Below are 22487 nucleotides of genomic sequence, written 5' to 3' on the forward strand. Positions count from 1 at the left end.
AAGCTTACTCAGATTATTTTCCATGAAGATAAGAAGTTTCACTTTAATTCTAAATTTTCTTAAATTCAATTCCGACTTTTCTCAAAGAAATGAAAAAATTTAAACTTCTGTTCCAAATATTTTCACGGAAGAAGACAAGTTCAACTTCGATTCTGAATTTTCTCAATGAAAATGAAATAAGTTATTGATTAATTCTATTTTCCTAAAATAATATAAAACTTTCCACTTCAATTCAGATTTTTCTCAAAGAGATGAAAAAATTTAAAATACTGTTCCAAATTTTTCTTACAAGATAGAAAATTTCAAGTTCTCTTCTGAATTTTACCAAAGAACATAATTCAATTCTAATTTCTCCAGAGAAAATAAAAAGCTTCCAATTAAGTTTTAAGTTGACCAAGACATAAAAAATTTAAAGTTCAGTTCTAAATTTTTCCGTAGAAGATAGGAAAAGTTATACTATGATTGTGATTATTTTCCGTGAAGATGAAAAGTTTAACTTTAATTCGAAATTTTCTTAAATTCAGGTCCGACTTTTCACATAGAGATGAAAAAATTTAAAGTTCTGTTCCAAATTTGTCATTGAAGATAGGAAAAGGTATACTTTGATCGTGAATATTCAAGTTCTCTTCTGAATTTTACCAAAGAACATAATTCAATTCTAATTTCTCCAGAGAAAACAAAAAGCTTCCACTTAAGTTTTAAGTTCACCAAGACATAACAAATTTAAAGTTCAGGTCTAAATTTTTCCGTCGAAGATAGGAAAATTTATACTATGATTGTAATTATTTTCTATGAATATAAAAAGTTTCACTTTAATTATAAATTTTATTAAATTCAATTCCGACTTTTCTCAATGAGATGAAAAAATTTAAAGTTCTGTTCCAAATATTTCCCCCGGAAGAAGAAAAGTTCAACTTCGATTCTGAATTTTCTCAATGAAAATGAAATATGTTATTGATCAATTCTATTTCATCAAAATAATATATAAAGTTTCTACGTCAGTTCAGATTTTTTTCAAAGAGATGAAAAATTTTACTATACTGTTACAAATTTTTATAATAATATAGAAAAGTTCAATTACTCTTCTGAATTTTAATAAAGAAAACATTTGAATTATAATTTCTACAGAGAAAATAAAAAGCTTCCATAGATTATTTTCCATGAAGATAAAAAAATTTCAATAGAAGATAGGAAAAGTTATACTATGATTGTGATTATTTTCTATGAAGATAAAAAGTTTCACTTCAATTTTAAATTTTCTCAAAGAAGTGAAGAAAAGTTCAACTTCGATTCTGAATTTTCGCAATGAAAATGAAATAAGTTATTGATCAATTCTATTTCCCCAAAATAATATAAAAATTTTCCACTTCAGTTCAGATTTTTCTCAAACAGATGAAAAAATTTTAAATAAAGTTCAAAATTTTTTCATAGAAGATATAAAATTTCAATTTATATTATTAATTTTACAAAAGAAAATAATTAAATTCTAATTTCTCCATAGAAAATAAAAAGCTTCCACGTCAGTTTTAAGTTCACCAAGACATAAAAAATTTAAAGTTCAGTTCTAAATTTTTCCATAGAAGATAAGAAAAGTTATACTGATTTTAATTATTTTCATGAAGATAAAAAGTTTCACTTTAATTCTAAATTTTCTTAAATTCAATTCCGACCTTTCTCAAAGAGATGAAAAAATTTAAAGTTCTGTTCCAAATATTTTTCCGGAAGAAGAAGTTCAATTTCGATTCTGAATTTTTTCAATGAAAATGAAATAAGTTATTGATCAATTCTATTTTCCTAAAATAATATAAAATTTTCCACTTCAATTCAGATTTTTCTCAAAGAGATGAAAAAATTTAAAACATTGTTCCAAATTTTTCATAGAAGATAGGAAAAGTTATACTTTGATTGTGACTATTCTTCATGAAGATATGGAGCTCCACTTTAATTCTGAGTTTTCTCGAAGAAGTGCAAAATGTACAAGTTCTCTTCTGAATTTTCTTAGAGAAGAGAAAAAAGTTAGCTCAATTCTGAAATTTACCATTGAAAATGAAAAAGCTTTCATTTCAGTTCCTAATTTCTCAAAGACATAAAAAATTTAAAGTTCAATTCTAAGTTTTTCCATAGAAGATAGGAATGGCTATACTATGATTGTGATTATTTACCATGAAGATAAAAAGTTTCACTTTATTTCTAATTTTTCTTAAATTCAGTTCATTCATCTAACCACCAAAAACAATAGGTTAGGTTAGGTTAGGAATAAATAAATATTAATAAATAATTAGAAACATTTCTCCATGTTTAAGTTAGGTTAGGTTAGGTAAACTTATCACGAGCGCTCATGATAAGCTAACCTAACCTAACTTAAACATGGTAAAAAGATTAAATTAGGTTAGGTTAGGCTAGATTAAGTTAGGTTAGGTTAGGTTAGCCTACGTACGCTCGTGTACGTAGGCTAACCTAACCTAACCTAACTTAACCTAACCTAACTTAATCTAGCCTAACCTAACCTAATTTAATCTTTTTACCATGTTTAAGTTAGGTTAGGTTAGATTATCATGAGCGCTCGTGATAAGTTTACCTAACCTAGCCTATCTTAAACATGGAGCAATGTTTCTAATTATTTATTAATATTTACTTATACCTAACCTACCCTATTGTTTTTGGTGCTTAGATGAATGAACTGAATTTAAGAAAAATTAGAAATAAAGTGAAACTTTTTATCTTCATGGTAAATAATCACAATCATAGTATAGCCATTCCTATCTTCTATGGAAAAACTTAGAATTGAGCTTTAAATTTTTTATGTCTTTGAGAAATTAGGAACTGAAATGGAAGCTTTTTCATTTTCAATGGTAAATTTCAGAATTGAGCTAACTTTTTTTTCTCTTCTCTAAGAAAATTCAGAAGAGAACTTGTACATTTTGCACTTCTTCGAGAAAACTCAGAATTAAAGTGGAGCTCCATATTTTCATGAAGAATATTCACAATCAAAGTATAACTTTTCCTATCTTCTATGAAAAATTTGGAACAATGTTTTAAATTTTTTCATCTCTTTGAGAAAAATCTGAATTGAAGTGGAAAATTTTATATTATTTTAGGAAAATAGAATTGATCAATAACTTATTTCATTTTCATTGAGATAATTCAGAATCGAAATTGAACTTTTCTTCTTCCGGACAAATATTTGGAACAGAACTTTAAATTTTTTCATCTCTTTGAGAAAGGTCGGAATTGAATTTAAGAAAATTTAGAATTAAAGAGAAACTTATTATCTTCATGAAAATAATTAAAATCATAGTATAACTTTTATTATCTTCTATGGAAAAATTTAGAACTGAACTTTAAATTTTTTATGTATTGGTGAACTTAAAACTGAAGTGGAAGCTTTTTATTTTATGTGGAGAAATTATAATTGAATTATGTTATTTTGTAAAATTCAGAATAGAACTTGAACTTTTCTATCTTCTATGAAAAAATTTGGAACTGTATTTAAAATTTTTTCATCTGTTTGAGAAAAATCTGAACTGAAGTGGAAAATTTTTATATTATTTTGGGGAAATAGAACTGATCAATAACTTATTTCATTTTTATTGCTAAAATTCAGAATCGAAGTTGAACTTTTCTTCACTTCTTTGAGAAAATTTAAAATTGAAGTGAAACTTTTTATCTTCATAGAAAATAATTACAATCATACTATAACTTTTCCTATGTTCTATGGAATTTTTTTTTTATCTTCATGGAAAATAATCTGTGGAAGCTTTTTATTTTCTCTGGAGAAATTGGAATTGAATTGTGTTCTTTGCTAAAATTAAGAAGAGAACTTGAACTTTTCTATCTTCTATGAAAAATTTCGAACAGTATTTAAAATTTTTCCATCTCTTTGAGAAAAATCTGAACTGAAGTAGAAACTTTTTATATTATTTTGGTGAAAAAGAATTGATCAATAATTTATTTCATTTTCATTGAGAAAATTCAGAATCGAAGTTGAACTTTTCTTCTTCCGGGGAAAATATTTGGAACAGATCTTTAAATTTTTTCATCTCATTCAGAAAAGTCGGAATTGAATTTCAGAAAATTATGAATTAAAGTGAAACTTTTTATCTTCATAGAAAATAATCACAATCATAGTATAACTTTTCATATCTTCTACGGTTAAATTTAGAACTGAACGTTAAATTTTTTATGTCTTGGTGAACTTAAAACTGAAGTGGAAGCTTTTTATTTTCTCTGGAGAAATTATAATTGAATTATGTTCTTTGGTAAAATTCAGAAGAGAACTTGAATATTCAAGATCAAAGTATAACTTTTCCTATCTTCAATGAAAAATTTGGAACAGAACTTTAAATTTTTTCATCTCTATGTGAAAAGTCGGAACTGAATTTAAGAAATTTAGAATTAAAGTGAAACTTTTCATCTTCACGGAAAATAATCACAATCATAGTATAACTTTTCCTATCTTCTACGGAAAAATTTAGAACTGAACTTTAAATTTTTTATGTCTTGGTCAACTTAAAACTGAAGTGGAAGCTTTTCATTTTCTCTGGAGAAATTAGAATTGAATTATGTTCTTTTGTAAAATTCAGATGAGAAATTGAACTTTTCTATCTTGTAAGAAAAATTTGGAACAGTATTTATAATTTTTTCATCTTTTTGACAAAAATCTGAATTGTAGCGGCAAATCTTATATAATGTTATGAAAATAGAATTGATTATCAATTTATTTCATTTTCATTCAGAAAATTCAGAATCGAAGTTTAAATTTTCTTCTTCCGGGACTCTCTTTGGAACAGAACTTAAAATTTTTTCATCTCTTTGAGAAAGGATGGACTTGAATTTAAGAGAATTTAGAATTAAAGTGAAACTTTTTATCTTCATGGAAAAAAATCTGTGGAAGCTTTTTATTTTCTCTGGAGAAATTAGAATTGAAGTGTGTTCTTCGGTAAAATTCAGAAGAGAACTTGAAGTTTTCTATCTTCTATGAAAAATTTGGAACAGTATTTTAAATTTTTTCATCTCTTTGAGAAAAATCTGAACTGAAGTGGAAACTTTTTATATTATTTTGGGAAAATAGAATTGATCAATAACTTATTTCATTTTCATTGAGAAAATTCAGAATCGAAGTTGAACTTTTCTTCTTCCGGGAAAATATTTGGAACAGAAGTTTAAATTTTTTCATCTCTTTGAGAAAGGTCGGAATTGAATTTAAGAAAATTTAGAATTAAAGTGAAACTTTTTATCTTCATGGAAAATAATCAGAATCATAGTATAACTTTTACTATCTTCTACGGAAAAATTTAGAAGTGAACTTTAAATTTTTCATGTCTTGGTGAACTTTAAACTGAAGTGGAAGCTTTTTATTTTCTCTGGAGAAATTAGAATTGAATTATGTTCTTTGTTAAAATTCAGAAGAGAACTTGAACTTTTCTATCTTCTATGAAAAATTTAGAACAGTATTTTAAATTCTTTCATCTGTTTGAGAAAAATCTGAATTGAAGTGGAAATTTTTATATTATTTTAGGAAAATAGAATTGATATGGGTACATACACAAAAACTCACACACACACAAAAGCTTACACACACACACACACAAAAACTTACACACACAAAAAAACTTACACACACACAAAAACATACACGCACACACAATATAAAACGCACACACAAACTTAAAAAAAAACAAACCCATACAAAAACAAATAAACTTACAAAAAATCAATCACATACACACACACAAAAACGTACACACACACAAATTCACACAAATAAACATTTACTTACACACACACAAAAAATTACACACAAAAAAAAACTTACACCCAAACAAAAAATTACACACACACAAAAACTAAAAACAAAACACAAAAAATTACAAACACACAAAAGCTTACACACACAAAAAAAAACTAACAAACAAAAAAAAGCTTACACACACACAAAAACTAACTAACACAAAAAATAACACGACCATAAAAACAAACATACACACACACACACAAATACTTACAAAAACACAAAAAATTACACAAACACAAACAAAAACACACACAAAAAAAAAATAAATAACAAAAAAAAAAATACACACACACAAAAACATAAAGGCACACTAAAACTTACACACACAAAAAAAAACTTAAACACATAAAAAAAATTACACACACAAAAAAAAAACTTACACACACACAAAAACTTAAAGACACACACAAAATAACACACACACAAAAACTAAAACACACACACAAAATCTAACACACACACAAACACAAAAACTAACACACAAACAAAAAAGAACACACACAAATAAAAAAACACACACAAACAAAAACTAACACACACACAAAAACTTAAACACACACAAAAACTTACACACACAAAAAAACTTACACACACACAAAAAATTATACACACAAAAACTTACACACACACAAAAACTTGCACACACTCACAAAAAATTACACACACACACACAAAAAACTAACACACACACAAAAACTTACACACACACAAAAACTTACACACACACACAAAAACTTACACACACACAAAAACTTACACACACACAAAAACTTACACACACACAAAAACTTACACACACACACAAAACTTACACACACACAAAATTTACACACACAAAAAATTACACACACACAAAAAAAAACTTACACACACACAAAAACTTAAACAAACACAAAAACTTACACACACACAAAAACTTACACACACACAATGACTTACACACACACACACACATAAAATAACAAACACACACAAAAACTAACAAACACACACAGAAACTTACACACACACAAAAACTTACACACACACACAAAAAAACTTACACACACACACAAAAACTTACACAAACACACACAAACTTACGCACACACAAAAACTTACACACACATAAAAACTTACACACACACGAAAACTTACACACACATAAAAACTTACACGCACACAAAAACTTAAACACACACACACAAACTTACACACACACAAAAACTTACACACACACACAAAAACTTACACACACAAAAAAACTTACACACACAAAAAAACTTAAACACACACAAAAAATTTCACACACAAAAAAACATAAACAAACAAAAAAACTTACATACAAAAAAAAACCTTACACACACATAAAACATAAATACAAAAAAAAAACTAACACACACAAAAAAACTTACACATGCACTAAAAAAATTACATACGCACAAAAAATTACACACACATAAACTAAAACACACACTACATACACACAAAAACTTACATACACACACAAACCTTACACACACAAAAAACTTACATACACACACAAAAACTTACACACGCACAAAAAAACTTACACACACACAAAAACTTAGACACACAAAAACTTAAACACACACAAAAACTTACACACACACAAAAACTTATTACACACACACATACACACACACAAAAACTTAAACACACAAAAAAACATACACACACACACAAAAACTTACACACACATACACACTAACCAACACACACCAACTAAAAAAAACACACACAATAACCCACACACACACACAAAAAATTACACACACACAAAAAGTTACACACACACAAAAACTTACAGACACACAAAAAAAAACTAACACACACACAAAAACTTACACACACACACAAAAACTTACACACACACAAAAACTTACATACACACAAAAACTTACATACACACAAAAACCAAAAACACACAAAAAAATTAAATAAAAACAAAAAACTTACAAACAAACAAAAAAATACACACGCACAAAAAAAACTTACACACACACAAAATAATGAAAAAAAACACCAATAAACACACACAAAAACAAACACACACACAAAAACTTATAAAACAAATATAAGCATGCGAAAATTTTATATTATTTTATTAAAGTATTATTAATATGTGCACACATAAAAAAAACTCGCACAAACACAAAAACTTACACACACACACAAAAACTCTAAGCTAAGACTCTAAGCTAAAAACTATAAACTCTTAACAAAAACTAAACTAGAACTCTAACTGAAACTCAAAGGTAAAACATCAAACTCTTAACTAAAATTAAACTAAACTAGAACTCTAACAAAAACTCTAAGCTAATAATCTAAGATAAAACTCTAAACTATTAACTAAAACAAAACTAAACTAGAACTTCAATAAAAACTCTAAGATAAAAACTCTAAACTCTTAACTAAAACTAAACAATAACTCTAACTGAAACACATATCTAAAAAAATCAAACTCTAAGATAAAATTAAACTAAACTAGAACTCTAACAAAAAAAACTCTAATCTAAAATTCTAAAATCTTAAATAAAAATAAACTAAACTAGAAATCAAATTAAAACTCTAAGCTAAGACTCTAAGGTAAAACACCAAACTCTTAACTAAAACTAAACTAAAACTCTAACTGAAACTCAAAGTTCAAAAAATCAAACTCTTAACTAAAATTAAACTAAACTAGAACTCTAACAAAAAAACTTTAAGCTAAGACTAAGCTAAAACTCTAAACTCTAAAATAAAATAAAAATAAACTAGAACTCTAACAAAAACTCTAAGCTAAGACTCTAAGCTAAAACTCTAAACTATTAACTAAAACTAAACTAAACTAGAACTTCATCACAAACTCTAAGCTAAGACTCTAAGCTAAAAACTATAAACTCTTAACTAAAACTAAACTAAAATAGAAATATAAATTAAACTAAAATTTAAAACATAGAACTTTTAACTAAAATTAAAATCAACTAGAACTCTAACAAAAACTCTAAGCTTAGACTCTAAGCTAAAACTCTAAACTATTAACTAAAACTAACTAAACTAGAACTTCAATAAAAACTCTATGCTAAAAACTCTAAACTCTTAACTAAAACTAAACAAGAACTCTAACTGAAACTCAAAGGTAAAACATCAAACTCTTAACTAAAATTAAAGTAAACTAGAACTCTAACAAAAAGCGGCACATCCCCTGCGGCGCATTCCTGCGGCGTATCCCTGCGGCGCATCCCTGCGGCTTTTCCCCCGAATCGCGGCGCATCCCCCTGCGGCGCATCCCCCTGCGGCGCATCCCCATGCGGCGCATTCCTGGCCCGCGGCGTTTCTCGGGCCCGGGGGACCTTTGAGGACCGGGGGGAGGGCCTCTGGGGTCCGGGGGGTGGGGGGCCCTTTGGGGGGCCGGGGCCCTTTTAGGACCAGAGGAGGGCCTTTGAGGGTCTGAGGAGGGCGTTTGGGGGGCTGGGGCTCTTTGGGAGCTTGGGGGACCTTTGAGTACCGGGGGCTTCCTTCGGGGTTGGGGTGGGGGATCGGAACCCTTTGGGGTTGGGGTAGAGGACCTCACAACACTGTTCAAATGGAACTTGTGTATTATAACGACCACAGAGTTTCACCCTCAAATTCTCTTCTAAAACCTTTCCTAAAATCTTCTTTCAAAATGTCTCTAACTGTTTCGCCGAAATAATCCCATAAAATGGATAAAACGGTTTCGCCCAAATAATCCCTAAACGTAATTTCAGCGTGTTCCTTTTGTTTGGCATCTCTGCGCTAACGCATTTCAAATTTCTAGGAAACCCTTTCCTACGTTAATCTCTTCATCTCATAAATTTTCCTAGCTAAACTATTAGGGTTTCGTTAGAATATGAATTTATCTCTCCGACTTAAAGCTCCGGGAAGCCGTATTTAAAAATAGAATTTCCATCTCTTTAGACTCCCGCATAATTCCAAGATAACAAGTGATGTCATTTATAATTCCTGACACTAAAGATCAATGAAGCCCTATTTAAAAATAGAATATTAATTTTTCTCTCTGACCTAAGGACGTTTATCCCTCAGACCTAAGATTAAAGAAGCCTTAATGTTTCTTAATTCTCCCCTTCGTGAATCAATAATTTCCCCTAGCGATTATGTAAATCAATTTCTCAGGTTAGGTTAGCCAAACAATCTCATAACATTCTCGTCAAGCATGTCCATTTTCACTGACAACGAACAGACATAAAACAGGAACATAAATTGCTGTTGTCATCCTTAAATGTGACAAAATTCCTGTTTTTTCATTCTCACTGACAAAATCCATAAAAACATACAAAAATGTGACAAAGTTCCTGTTTTTCAAATTCTCACTGACAAAAACCATAAAACATCCATAATTTGATGTTGACATCCGAGAAAAACATCAAATAAATTGACCAACACACATAACCATCCATGAAAACAGACATAAATGTGATAAAATTCCTGTTTTTTCAAGTGAGAAAATTCCTGTTTTTTCATTCTCACTGAGAAAACCATAAACCACGTGGTGTAGTCACGACCTTCTGAGGCCTTTCTACTGGCACTTGTGTATTATATGGTACACACTCGAGAAGTGAAGTTACGTTAATCATAATGAAATATACGAAAACATCGAGTGTGTACCATATAATGGACAAGTACCTAAATAACTTTCAATCATGAGCGCCCATATGGAGGGGCAGAGGGGGGCTTCCGACCCCCCTTGGCCGAATGATTCTGCGTTATATTTTTGTTTTGAGATTCTCTTAGGCCTATAAAGCATTGGAAGCGCCGATTAGACCAGGTAAGCCCCCCCTTAAAATTCAGCTTATGGGCACCCATGCTTTTAATTTCCTTTTCAACGAGCATCCGGAATTATCCAGGGAGAAAATGGGTGGAAATTACTCGGTGGGATTTTCTGGGAGGGAATTTTCCGGGGGATTTTCTGCGGGGAGAATTTTCCGGGGGAGGGAACTTTTACTCCCGCCTATTTCGTACTTTCTCTGTGGTTGCTCAATTTTGCGTGTGGGAGAATTTTCCGTGTGGGAATTTTGGGGGGAAATTTTCCGTGGGGGAGAATTTTCCACAAGGGGGAATTTTACGGGAAGAATTTTCTGGGAGAGCAATGTGTTAATGACGCCAATAATTGACCAAAATGACAAGTTTATTTTAGAAAAGGAGGAACAAAAGAAAAAGTGCAATGAGGGCGCCAGAAAAATCTTTGCGATCCGGGGTCCCCCTTGGGCCCCCTGGATCCGCCTCTGTGATAATCTGATTAATAAAAGCATCCTTCACATAATCTAATAAGAATATCGTTGTTTCAGTGTTGTCTTTTATTTTGCTTTTTCTTATTCCTAGGGCCATATTTGGGACCATCAAGGGGGTTAAGCTGCACTGTCAGGAAAGCGTCCATAATATCTGGAAATAACATAAAGTAAGGAATCTAATGGTAGTTTTTTTTTATTTATTTAGCATGTTTGCTTCAGAAGAGGCGAACCACTATATAATTATCTATTTATTACTCCTAAACCCCACCAGACACAAAACTATTTTATTTCATTAGAAATAATCATTTCCTTTCCAATCAAAAAGGAATTCACAATGGGTGAAAAATAATCAAGGCGAGTTCATAGACGACGAATAATTAGAAATCTGGCATTAAATCAATTAAAACTTATTCTTGGCACAAATGCGGCCTCTCCTTAAAGCTTCCCTAGCGCAGTTTCGCAGTGATCTCTGTTGGATTATGATCGAAAAGACGTTCTAGTAAGTTTCTTTCTTTTTTTATTTAAGGGGACTAAAAAGGCAATCGAAATAGATTATGTCAAAATAACATTTAGGTACTAGTGTTGTGGCTTACCCATTCAGAAAGAAACGCTATAAAATTCTAAAACTACTTAAAAAGTACGGTACTTAAGTATTAAACGTACTCTTTTATAGCCTATACTGCTAAAGAAAACTGCTAGGTCAATATTTACCAAATCATATTATTGAGTTAGGAATAAAGTGAATACACCATTCGATGCCTTTTTTTATGCTGATTACGAATATAATAAGTATTTTTATCGGCAATGAATTTCAGCCCCCCCCCCTATATAGGCTATACCTAATCTAACCTAACTTAACCCTGAATTGGCATATATAGGGGGGGGTATGCTTATTATATTCGTAATCAGCATAAAAAAAGGCATCGAATGGTGTATTCACTTTAGTCCTAACTCAATAATATGATTTGGTAGATATTGACCAACTGCTATATATATCAATTCAGGGTATATATTTGCACATTAGGGGTGGGGTGGGGGGAAGGGTAAATTTTTACCAAATCATATTATTGACTTACGAATAAAGTGAATATACCACTCGATGCCTTTTTTATGCTCTTTCCAAATATAATAATCATTATTTCAGAAGTGAATTTTACCCCCACCCCTATATACCAATTCAGGGTATATATTTCCACATTGGTGGGGGGGGGGTTAAAGTTTAAACTTACCTCTCATTTACATCAGAAATAAAATTTCACCCCCCCCCACTAATATGCAAATAAATAGTCTGAATTGGTATATATAGGGGCGGGGTAAAATTCATTTCCGACAAAAATGATTATTATATTTGGAAAGAGCATAAAAAAAGGCATCGAGTGGTATGTTTACTTTATTCGTAAGTCAATAATATGAATAACGAAAAATTTACCGATAATTGTAGCTAATACATTTTGACCGCGGCTTTACAATACTCCCCCTCCTAAAGTGCAAATATATAGCCCAAATTAAATATTTCTCATGCATTCCGCCATCCGTCACAAATGTTTTTCCTGGTTCTTGTTTCATCACAGTTGATTCAATTTACGGGCACAGGGGCTGAAACAAAAGAGACACATTGGCAGAATGCACGGGAAATACATAATTTCGGCTATATTTGCGCAAGGGGGGATTGAAACAAAACAAGGGGGATTGGCACAGGGGCTGAAACAAAAGAGACACATTGGCAGAATGCACGGGAAATACATAATTTCGGCTATATTTGCGCAAGGGGGGATTGGGGGTATAGTGAGGTAAACATTCATTCTACTTTAGCGACTTTTGGCTATCTTGGGACGGTGTTAGGTTAGGAAAATGAAACGTTCAGGGATGGGTCTACAAGCAAAAGTTCGGTGTTTGAAGGTGTTTTGAAGTACCTACCTCCACTCCTTCTCTCTCTAGAGGGTCCTTAAATTGTACCATTGAAGAATTGTTTGTAGTAATAGCAAAGACTTGCTCGTGGCGATAGAGATTTCTCCTATAGCGCCACTTATAGCGCTGGAGTTTGTATCAACTAGGCTAGCTCCTCTCTCAATTAATGAGGGAAAATTGTACGTGTAGACACACCAATGTGTCTTCTTCTTTCTTGACCTATCCGGAGATCAGATTCCTTTGGGAGCATTTACCATGGAGACTGGCGAACTAGTTGCCCATTAACGGACTAGACTCAGACATATAAGATAAACGAGCACTTATAAGAAGATAATAGATTTATTTAACTTACATGCTTGGTCGTACAGGAACAAGTCACTTCTATGACAATAACGGTGACCAAAATACATTAAATTCGTCTGAATCTCTCTCGTTCTAAGGTACTAATCGCTTCAAATCCGGATAGAGATTCAAATTAAAAAGGCACATTTACCCCACTCCCAAACGCAGTTCTTTCGTCCTGCGCTATAGGGACTGCCTGCCATTGGCTTACGTGGCCCAAGGACGCGAACCCTCGTCCAGTAATACGTCTTAATTATTTTTGATGATTTAGGCGTTCACACGGTTATTATCGTTTAAACTTCCTTAAAAATATTGTGCGTAGCACTTTTCTTATTGCTCACTGTCTTAGCGAAATCCAAAGACTGCAATTTGTTTTCTTTGCTGATTAAGGACTTTTTCATTTTTGAAACTAGATTTATCTTAATTATAGGAGTCCGAATTAAAGAAGTAACTTTATTTTGGTATTTCAAATATATCGTGTTTTACTCCCGGTACATATCAACCTTCCCATGAAATAATGACGCCCCGTCATTAGTTACTGCCCATCAGGAGTTTTAAAATTTTTCAATTGTTTTTCTTATTTTATTATAAATCCCTATCTAAAATTCATCTACCGTACTAATATTATTTTTGGTCCTAGGTTATCTAATATACTAAAGATTTTTTTTTTTTTCTATATATAACACTGATTACTTTTAATTTTCTAATAAGGTTGGGACTATTCTACTTTTACATTAGTTGTTTTTTTTTTTTTGATTTTGATTTATATATTAAGTACTAAATAATATATAACAAACGTTAAATTAATAAAATAATAATATTACACCAAATTATACTTGTTGTACATACATGAATGATTTATAACATACAATATTTGGTTCAACATATTCACTGATGACATTAAAACAGTTTCACTATTGAGATTTTTGCATTGTCAACGCTATCAGGAAGTAACACATATAGCTTCACATCTATTCATCACCTTTCGTGTCCTTAGTGTACTACACCCTCCTGTTGTAAATTACTGTCCTTCACTCCTTTTGTCGTGGCAGAAATTACTAAGCACTTACGTTATGGTTTCTTCATGGAACAGTTTGAGTCTAGTTGTCTTTACACGGTAAGTTTTCCCTAATAGTCAACTGGGAAATGACCGTTATATACCGTTCTAATAGTCAACTGGGAAATGATTCTTCCCACTACAGGTGTTGGTGTTTTTCTTATCAGCATATCATTTTTTAGGATTTTGGGGCACATAGAGAATGTATTTTCGCGTAAAATTTTTTATTTGTGCCTTTTGAAATGGGTTGTTGTCATACTATAGTGACTCTCTTAATATATTGTCTTTAACTTCAGCTTCAAATATCTTCAACTATCATTTAACTTCAAATATCGTTAAATATCGTTTATCTTGTGCTGCTCGATGGTGTTCTCAGAGTTAAAGTTCAAATTGTCTTTAATTTCTGCTTCAAATATCTTCAAAAGTCTTTAAGTGTCATTTAACTTCAAATATCGTTTATCGTGTGCTGATCGATGGAGTTCTCAGAATTAAACTTCAAATTGTCTTTAATTTCGTCTTCAAAAATCTTCAAATGTCTTTAAGTGTCATTTAACTTTAAATAGCGTTTAATATCGTTTAGTTTCAAATATCATCACTATACTGTCAAATTATTATGGGGTCCATAGTGAGTATCAACAGCGATATCTACGTATTTATATCTTGTACTGGCCGATGGGTTTCTCAGCGTTTATGCGATTATATAGTTCGTTAAAGCACTTGATACTGAGGTTCAAATATAGTATTACCTGATACATAATATGGTTCATAGTCGAAGAAACGACGGTCGAAGGTAACTGTTGTTTTCTTAGACGAAGCTGGGATGGAAATTGCCTGAAGTTATGGTGAGTACTCGTCGCTGGTTGAGATGTGATGAAAATATATGCTACTGGGTCGTATCTGTACTGGGCAGCTTATTGTAATACTCAATGACCAAAGTGTCCATTTACTTTCCTGCAATAAAAACAACGCGGCAGAATCACATGTTCTTTGAAGTAAATACACATACAATAATTCACGCATTAATTGGGTTATAATTTCTTAGCTCTGAGACAGAATTAAATAAATACATTGATGTTAGTATTAACAATGGAAATCTAAAACATAAAAGTCTTCAAATTTGTTTGTAGAACGAACCCATCGATATAAAATAAACATAATTTACCCTGCAGTATTAAGTTTGAGGTCTATTTTTACAATATTTTTCATGCCTGCATTGTTCACGCAAGTCCATACTGTATAAGAAACGCATGTTGCAACGTCATAACCACACGGTTTTACGCAAACGATACTACAATGGGGGAACAAGACATAACAAGGACTAGTGGAGACCTCTATACCCACTAGTTTTCTGATGTCTTCCCTATTTCTTGGCTTAGACGTTCTCATGGGGCTCCGGGTTTAACGGCTGAAATGCAGAGGTTCTTAGTCTCGGGATTTTTCCGTAATTGCAAGTCCACATTGGTGCCTCATATTCGCTTTTCGAATAAGGTCATTAGGTGCAGGATTTCCAAGCTTGCCTCCTTAGATTCCAGTTAATGCTTGGCAAAGAATATAAGCATAATGAAGAACTGGCATCGATATCTTTTTAGAAGGCTATTGTTTGAGCAAATCCTTCAGAACTAAATAAATAAATATTATATTAAAGTCTTATTAGAATCCGTTAAGCGAGAAACACCTTCACATTAATAGGGAATTCCTTGTGGGTTTTACTTAGTCGCCATTGGACATCCACAGGGTTTCAATCCATGTATCTTAACTGATTAAATGGTTTTAAAATTTTACATATTATTTTTGAGATATAATTTCACATCCGCCGTGAAATTCTACATATAAACGTACCAATAGATTGTTACCAATTGTTGGCTATTAGTACATATATTGCTCGAGTAAGAAAAATTATATTTCTCGAGTAAGAAACACATGAATAAGCAAACTTGCGGCGCATAATTACACTGGTAGGCCTAAAATAATTATAATCTGCACTAATATAAAATATTTCATATAATTAGACGCTTCTGTACTGATAATTTCTTGTTTTTTTTTTGATAATATCCATCTTGATTAGGAAATGGGTGGATTTTTCATGTAAAATACAAGGGAGACCTGAGTAAGTGTAGGTAAGATATAACGTGACTGAATTTCGAAAATATGTCACAAAAATTAGAGCAAAAGATATTTCATAGATAAACCAATGAAATTAAAGAACATTTTTGTCACAGAACTATAGAACAGTGATCTCTCTGTTATTGAATACGTCATAGGTATAAACTAATGAAATTAAATTTTTTCGTCAAGGAGCTAAAGACATAAACGCCTTTGTTTCTCTTTGAAACTAATGTTTAACACAGCTGTAGGAAAGCATACGTCATGGATATAATATAATGAAATTAAAACGCTTTTTTTTTTTCTCGGAGCTATAAGAAAGTAAACTCTCTGTTTCTCTTACAAAGCATTCTGATTCAAAAACGAAAACTTAACTAGCTCGCTGAAGTTTCTATTCAACCTTTAAGTATTGTTTTGACTGGCCCTGATTGGCATAAAAATACTAATTTCTTACACTTGAAGGACTGAGAGATATCCCTTCCTACGTTCATTTACACGCAAAAAAATTACAAAACAATCATGGGCCTTGAGTTCCTCCTCGGGCTTCCCACAAGACGTGGTCCAACGCCTGTTGTCGTTTTAAGTATACCAAGATCGTCCTACCTGTGGTTACTTTATTTGTTCTTAAAAGTTTTTAAATCCATAGTATTATTATTTTTTTTTTTTTATCATTTAATTTTTATTTTTTTAAGTTAATTTAGAAAATTCTAAATTATTTTTTTTTTAAAATAAAAAATTTTAAATTTTTATTTTAGTTAATTATTTATATTTAAATATTTAAGTTTTTTTAAAATTTCTACCTGACTGTGTCGTGATTTTATCATCTGTTTATTGCAGATTTTTATTTTTATGGGTTTCTATCGAAAAAATGTAATATTTTTTTTATTTTTTTTTAAAAAAATAATTACCTTTTAATTTCGTTTGTTTCCCATGTGTGGCTGCTGAGGTCAGCCTTGATTTCCCCATTTCCTTAGCTACTATATGGTCTGATTCGACTTCAGACTCTTCAGAACTGGTTGCCGACGAATCTGGATTGGAACTTTTAGAGGTGGTACTTTTTGTGGTATCACCTGCCATTCCTTTGTATGTTTCCACTCCCCTGGAAGTAAAAGGTTTATTCTCTAAGTCCTCGCCTTGAGTTCTCAACTCGGGGGATTTGAAAGATTCTTGAGAGTTTTGGGAGGAATCAATAGTTTTTGCGGGGTTCCTCCAGTGTTTGAAGGCCATGTCTTCAGGGGGATGGGGCATTCTTTGCAATAGGGATTCCCTCCGTGAAGTCCACGTCCAGTCGTGTTTAGGTTTGACCTTTGACACAGTTATATCATGATATCGACCTTGCTGGTCATCCTTTGGAGTTTTAGTCCTGGGCAATGTACTTTGACTCGTTTTTATGGGAAAATTTATTAAATCCATAGCTTCTCGCAGGTTTGTTTTAGTTAAATCTTTGGGAGGAGTTTTCTTTACAGTGATACCGGGGGTTTCTACAGCTCTGTTTAAGTCTTCTTGTAAAGACAGGGGCCGTTCTATGAGTGTTGTGGGGGAAAAAATATCGTCTGGAACTGTTTGGGGGGGCGAGGGGGTCGAAATTCTTTCTGGAAAGAATTGGCGTTTTGGATTTATTCTCGAATCTAAATCTCCTGTGCCCACCGGTGAAAAAATTTTTTGACTGTTTGTAGTTTTAATTTCAGGAAAAAAACCTGGTATTAGGGATTTTTTCTTAGAAACAACTAGATTTTCCATTGCTAAAAACTCTTCAAAGTGTTGTTCATCACTGTCATTTTCAAAATAATCTTGTTTGAAATTAAAGGGTTTTAGATCTGCGAGTCTTGACCTAGGGGTCTCATTTTCCGAATCTGACGATTCAGTAGAAGAGGGATGTGACATCCATCTCTCTGGAAATTTTGCTGTTTTTATTCAGCTAACATGCGCCTTGTAAGTTTTTCCGCTATCGGGGTTTTCCATTTTAAAGGTATATTCATTATCTTACTTTTTGACTATTCTGTACGGCCCAGAATATTTGTTGGAAGGTTTTTTTTCCTTCAGTTTTTGCCTCGTTCTTTAGGTAAACGAAGTCTCCTACTTTGAAATCTATGTTCCCCTTAACTTTGGGTTGGTTTCTTAGCTCTTGGTTTATTTTACATTTTTCCAACTCTTGCCTAACTATTTTATAAGTTTTCCTCATCCTATTTATGAATTCTCGTTTATAATCTTCTGAGTCGTTATAAAACTGTCGAGATTAAATAATCTCATAAAAAGGAATTATAAAAACGCGAACAAAAAGTAAAAAAAAAGGATTTTCTCTGGTTTTTTAGGAATAATACGTGTTTATTAAGTTGGTTTAATAATGTAAGAAATTATACCAGTCGCTCCTATTGTCTTTCGTATAAATACGTAGAACGTTCGAAAATATTTTATGCCTGTCTTATATTTTTCCATTAGCTTGTGGATGGTACGGCGCTGTCATCATTTTCTCTATATTAAGGAAAATCATTAAATCTTTTGTTACTTGTGCAAAAAAATTGCTCCGATTGTCACTAAAAATTTTGTTGGGAATCCCGAATTGTAAAAATTATTTTGCCAATTCCTTACTTGTGGAACACGCACCTTGATTTTTCAAATCTTTTGCAAAATTAAATCCGAAAAATTATCTACTACCGAAAGAAAACAAGTATGGCCTCTGCTGGAAACAGGTAAGCCTCCATTTGTCCCGTACAGGTCGAATGAGATAATATCGAAGGGGTACTTTGCTACTGGGACCCTTCCCATTGGAGGATTTGGATAAGCTGGGGGGTTTTTCTCAAATTACATGCTTCGCATGTACTTACAAATTCTTTAAGTTTTGTCAGTGCCGATTGTACGTAAAAGTATTGTTTTAACTTATGGAACGTTTTCATAATTCCTAAATGTCCACCTGTGTCTGAATGAAAATATTCAAATGCAGGCCCTATCAAGTTTTGTGGTAATACAGGTATTATCGAGGTTTGGTTTCTATTTGTCTCAGCAGTCACAATCCTACACAGTATTTCTTCATCAAGGTCGTAGTAAAAATTATCTATCTCTTTTCTAAGAGTTTTGAATTTATCCGGTAACGCCTCATCATTCACAAAATAATCAATTAGTGCTACACACATTTCGTCCTTTTTTTGCTTTCTTTTTATATTTTCCAAAGACAGGGGACAATAGTTAATCTTATTTTCTTTTACTGCGTCTTTGACTTTGTTTTTCTTACATCCATGTTTGCTTTTAGCATTGATAGCATTAAATTTGTTTAAAAATTGCGATTTAGTCAAAGGATATTCGTTATTTGAAGTTTTAATACCGTTAACTAGGTTTCTTTTAGAATTTTCCCATGTATTTAAATCATTTTCCGTTAAAACCTAGATTTGGACTAAACACGTCCCCTTTTTAATTGTAATTGTATGATTTTCATGGTTATTGGTAACCCAAATAAAACCTTCTCCTTTGATATAGGATATAATCTGTTCCTCGCATGATAGATTTTCGGGAATTTCAGACGGTGTCGCAAACCATATTTCTGATTTGCTAATTGTTGGCTCGACCATTTATGATATTTGGATTTTTTGCATCGTTTTGGGAGGGACTTTTGTTTTCCTTATCGAAAATCGGTAATACTTCTCTTCATTTTTATTGTTTATTAGGTTCATGTTGGTGCTATGATGCGCCATTGCGGCATCTTGTGGCGTCACGTTGGGTTTTATTATGTTTTTCTACAATTCTACTATTTTCTTAATTTCATTTGATCTGTACTGTAGCATATCTCCTATTTTTATTTTCGCAGATTCAATACTGTTATTATTTAAATTTACTTTATTTCTGCGGTCTCTCTCAGGATAATTGAACAAATTCTCAATTAAGCCATGTCTTTGCGAGACATGGGGTTCAAAATTCTTTGACATTATACCATTATAAATTGTGTTTACTGTTCTATTTTCTTTGTATCCTCTGTTACGATTTCGTAAGATAGAAATTTCATCCCCCACCTTGGCTGGGTTTACTAACTTCTCTTTGGTTATGTCTAATAGTCACCTATTATAAATAAAAAAATTTTACCCTCTAATAGCTTCATATGGGAGGTTATCGCATATAGTGATGTTTGTCATGAATGTTCTAGTGTCTCTTGTTAAGTTTAGGCAAATTGACCCTTTTGTAATTAATTTATGACCTGTAATACTTGTTAAATTGGTATTCTTAGTGTTCTTTTGTCGCCTAATGTAAAGAGGCAGCGTATTAAATACGCAAGAGTTTATGATATTTACACCACTGTTTATGATAGTAGCACCACTGTCAACTAAGGCCGTAAAGTAAACGTTTTCTACATAAAAATCATTAAATATAGGTAACTTGTTAATAATATCACAACAAGAAGGCACTAGTATTGTTTTGGACCTATTAAATATTCTTGGCACCCTCGGGGTCCAACTTATGTTTCTGAGGGGCCTGAAGCGTGTCCCTGAGAATTTATTTCATTTGTCGGTGCCTGTAATAGATATTCAGACGTATTAGGTTCCGTAGGCATATTTAAATGATTTATGTCTGCCTGTCTTTGCCATGTATTATTATGGTAACGTGGATGTCTCGTGTCAGTGCCGTTTGCTGGCGATGTTTGCCAGTGCTGTTGGCTTGTAAAATTTTCATTTCTCATCGGCAAATTTTCATTATTTTTATATTGCATTATCGCATTATATTGGCCTTGGCGGATATTTTGGTTTTCAAACCGGTAATTAATTTGCCTGTTGGGGAAAGGGCTATACAAATTTGGTTGGTACGCATTATAAGGTACTGATTGGCGCAATCCCCCCTGGCTATAGCCTATTGCACGACCGGTGCTAAAATTTGTTCTTCTGAACAAATGGTTACCGTAATTTTGCGTATTACTGACAGCATTTCTTGGTATGGGATTGGTGACGTAGTGGCACTCTCTTGCTATGTGGCCAACACTATTGCAGTTATAGCACCTTATTATTGTAGGGTTAATGGGCTGAAAACGTACTGTTTTCTGCCTAGCGGGTTCTGGCGTTTTTTTTCTTTGTGCTACTGGGGAGTTATCCCTTGAAAAGAAATTGGGGGATGTCTGATCGCCCTTGAAGATTAGGTTTGCGTTTGAGTCACCTAGGCTGCTTGTTTTTGCATTACTATGATTTGCAACCATTTTATCAACTTCAATTAGTCGTTCTACCTCTTGGACTGCAAGATCCAACGTCTGAATACTTTTGGATATTACTACTCGATATATTTTTGGGGGTAGCCCTTGCAAAAATGTCTTTAGTATGATTTTTTCGTACAGTTGCCTAGAACCACTTCTGTATTTTGCTTCTACACAAATGCGTATATTATCCAGATATTCCCTTATATTTTGTGAAAAATCAAAGTTCACTACTCCATGTTTTAATTTATTTATTGAACTGGTTTCTATAAATCTCTCTTTGAATGCTTTTAACAAGTCATCAACCGTATTTATTGGCAAGTTGGCGTTATTTACTATGGTATGCTCGACCTGTTTTAGAAAGGTTAAGGCCTGGCCTCTTAATCGTAGAAGCAGCATGTCTTTTAACGCTCCAACGTCTGTTTTTGTTAATTTTACATACTGGGTCAATTGAATATTAAATTCTTCAATATCCTATTTAACATTGTATTCCGGGATAGATTTTGAAATCTATATATTTTTTCATACTAACTTTTTCAATAATATTATTTAATTTATAATTTCCATATTTTCGTTTTTTTTTTTTTGCGTTCATTTAAATTTATATTAAAATTTAATTTGAATATTTTTGGGTTGGCAATTATATACTATTATATATATAAATGGTTTACTATAGTATCCAATCGGTTCTATGCCTAGTCAAATTTATTATATTTCTGTATCCTTCCAAAAATCAAACATGAATTAAAAAGTTTAAATAGCCTAACTAGTTCGCAGTTTTCCTCCAATTTCCGACACGCGCCATTTGTACCATTGAAGGATTGTTTGCGGTAATAGAAAAGGTTTGCTCGTGGCGATAGAGATTTC

The 22487-nt window shown here is 32.1% G+C and overlaps 1 protein-coding gene across 3 annotated transcripts in view; it reads left to right on the top strand.

Annotated features, from left to right (window-relative positions):
• The first annotated feature begins 11512 nt into the window (after positions 1-11512).
• LOC148942018 (uncharacterized) overlaps positions 11513-22487 on the top strand; it is a 92885-nt gene continuing 81910 nt past the window's right edge. For all 3 annotated transcript variants that reach the window (XM_089103532.1, XM_089103533.1, XM_089103534.1), the window contains exon 1: positions 11513-11545. The gene's annotated coding sequence lies outside the window, so the exon portion shown is untranslated. The remainder of the gene's footprint in view (positions 11546-22487) is intronic.

The sequence above is a fragment of the Artemia sp. Qi Xiang Cuo genome, chromosome 17, assembly GCF_049724085.1.
Source record: "Artemia sp. Qi Xiang Cuo chromosome 17, ASM4972408v1, whole genome shotgun sequence".
NCBI classification, from domain to species: Eukaryota; Metazoa; Arthropoda; class Branchiopoda; order Anostraca; family Artemiidae; genus Artemia; species Artemia sp. Qi Xiang Cuo.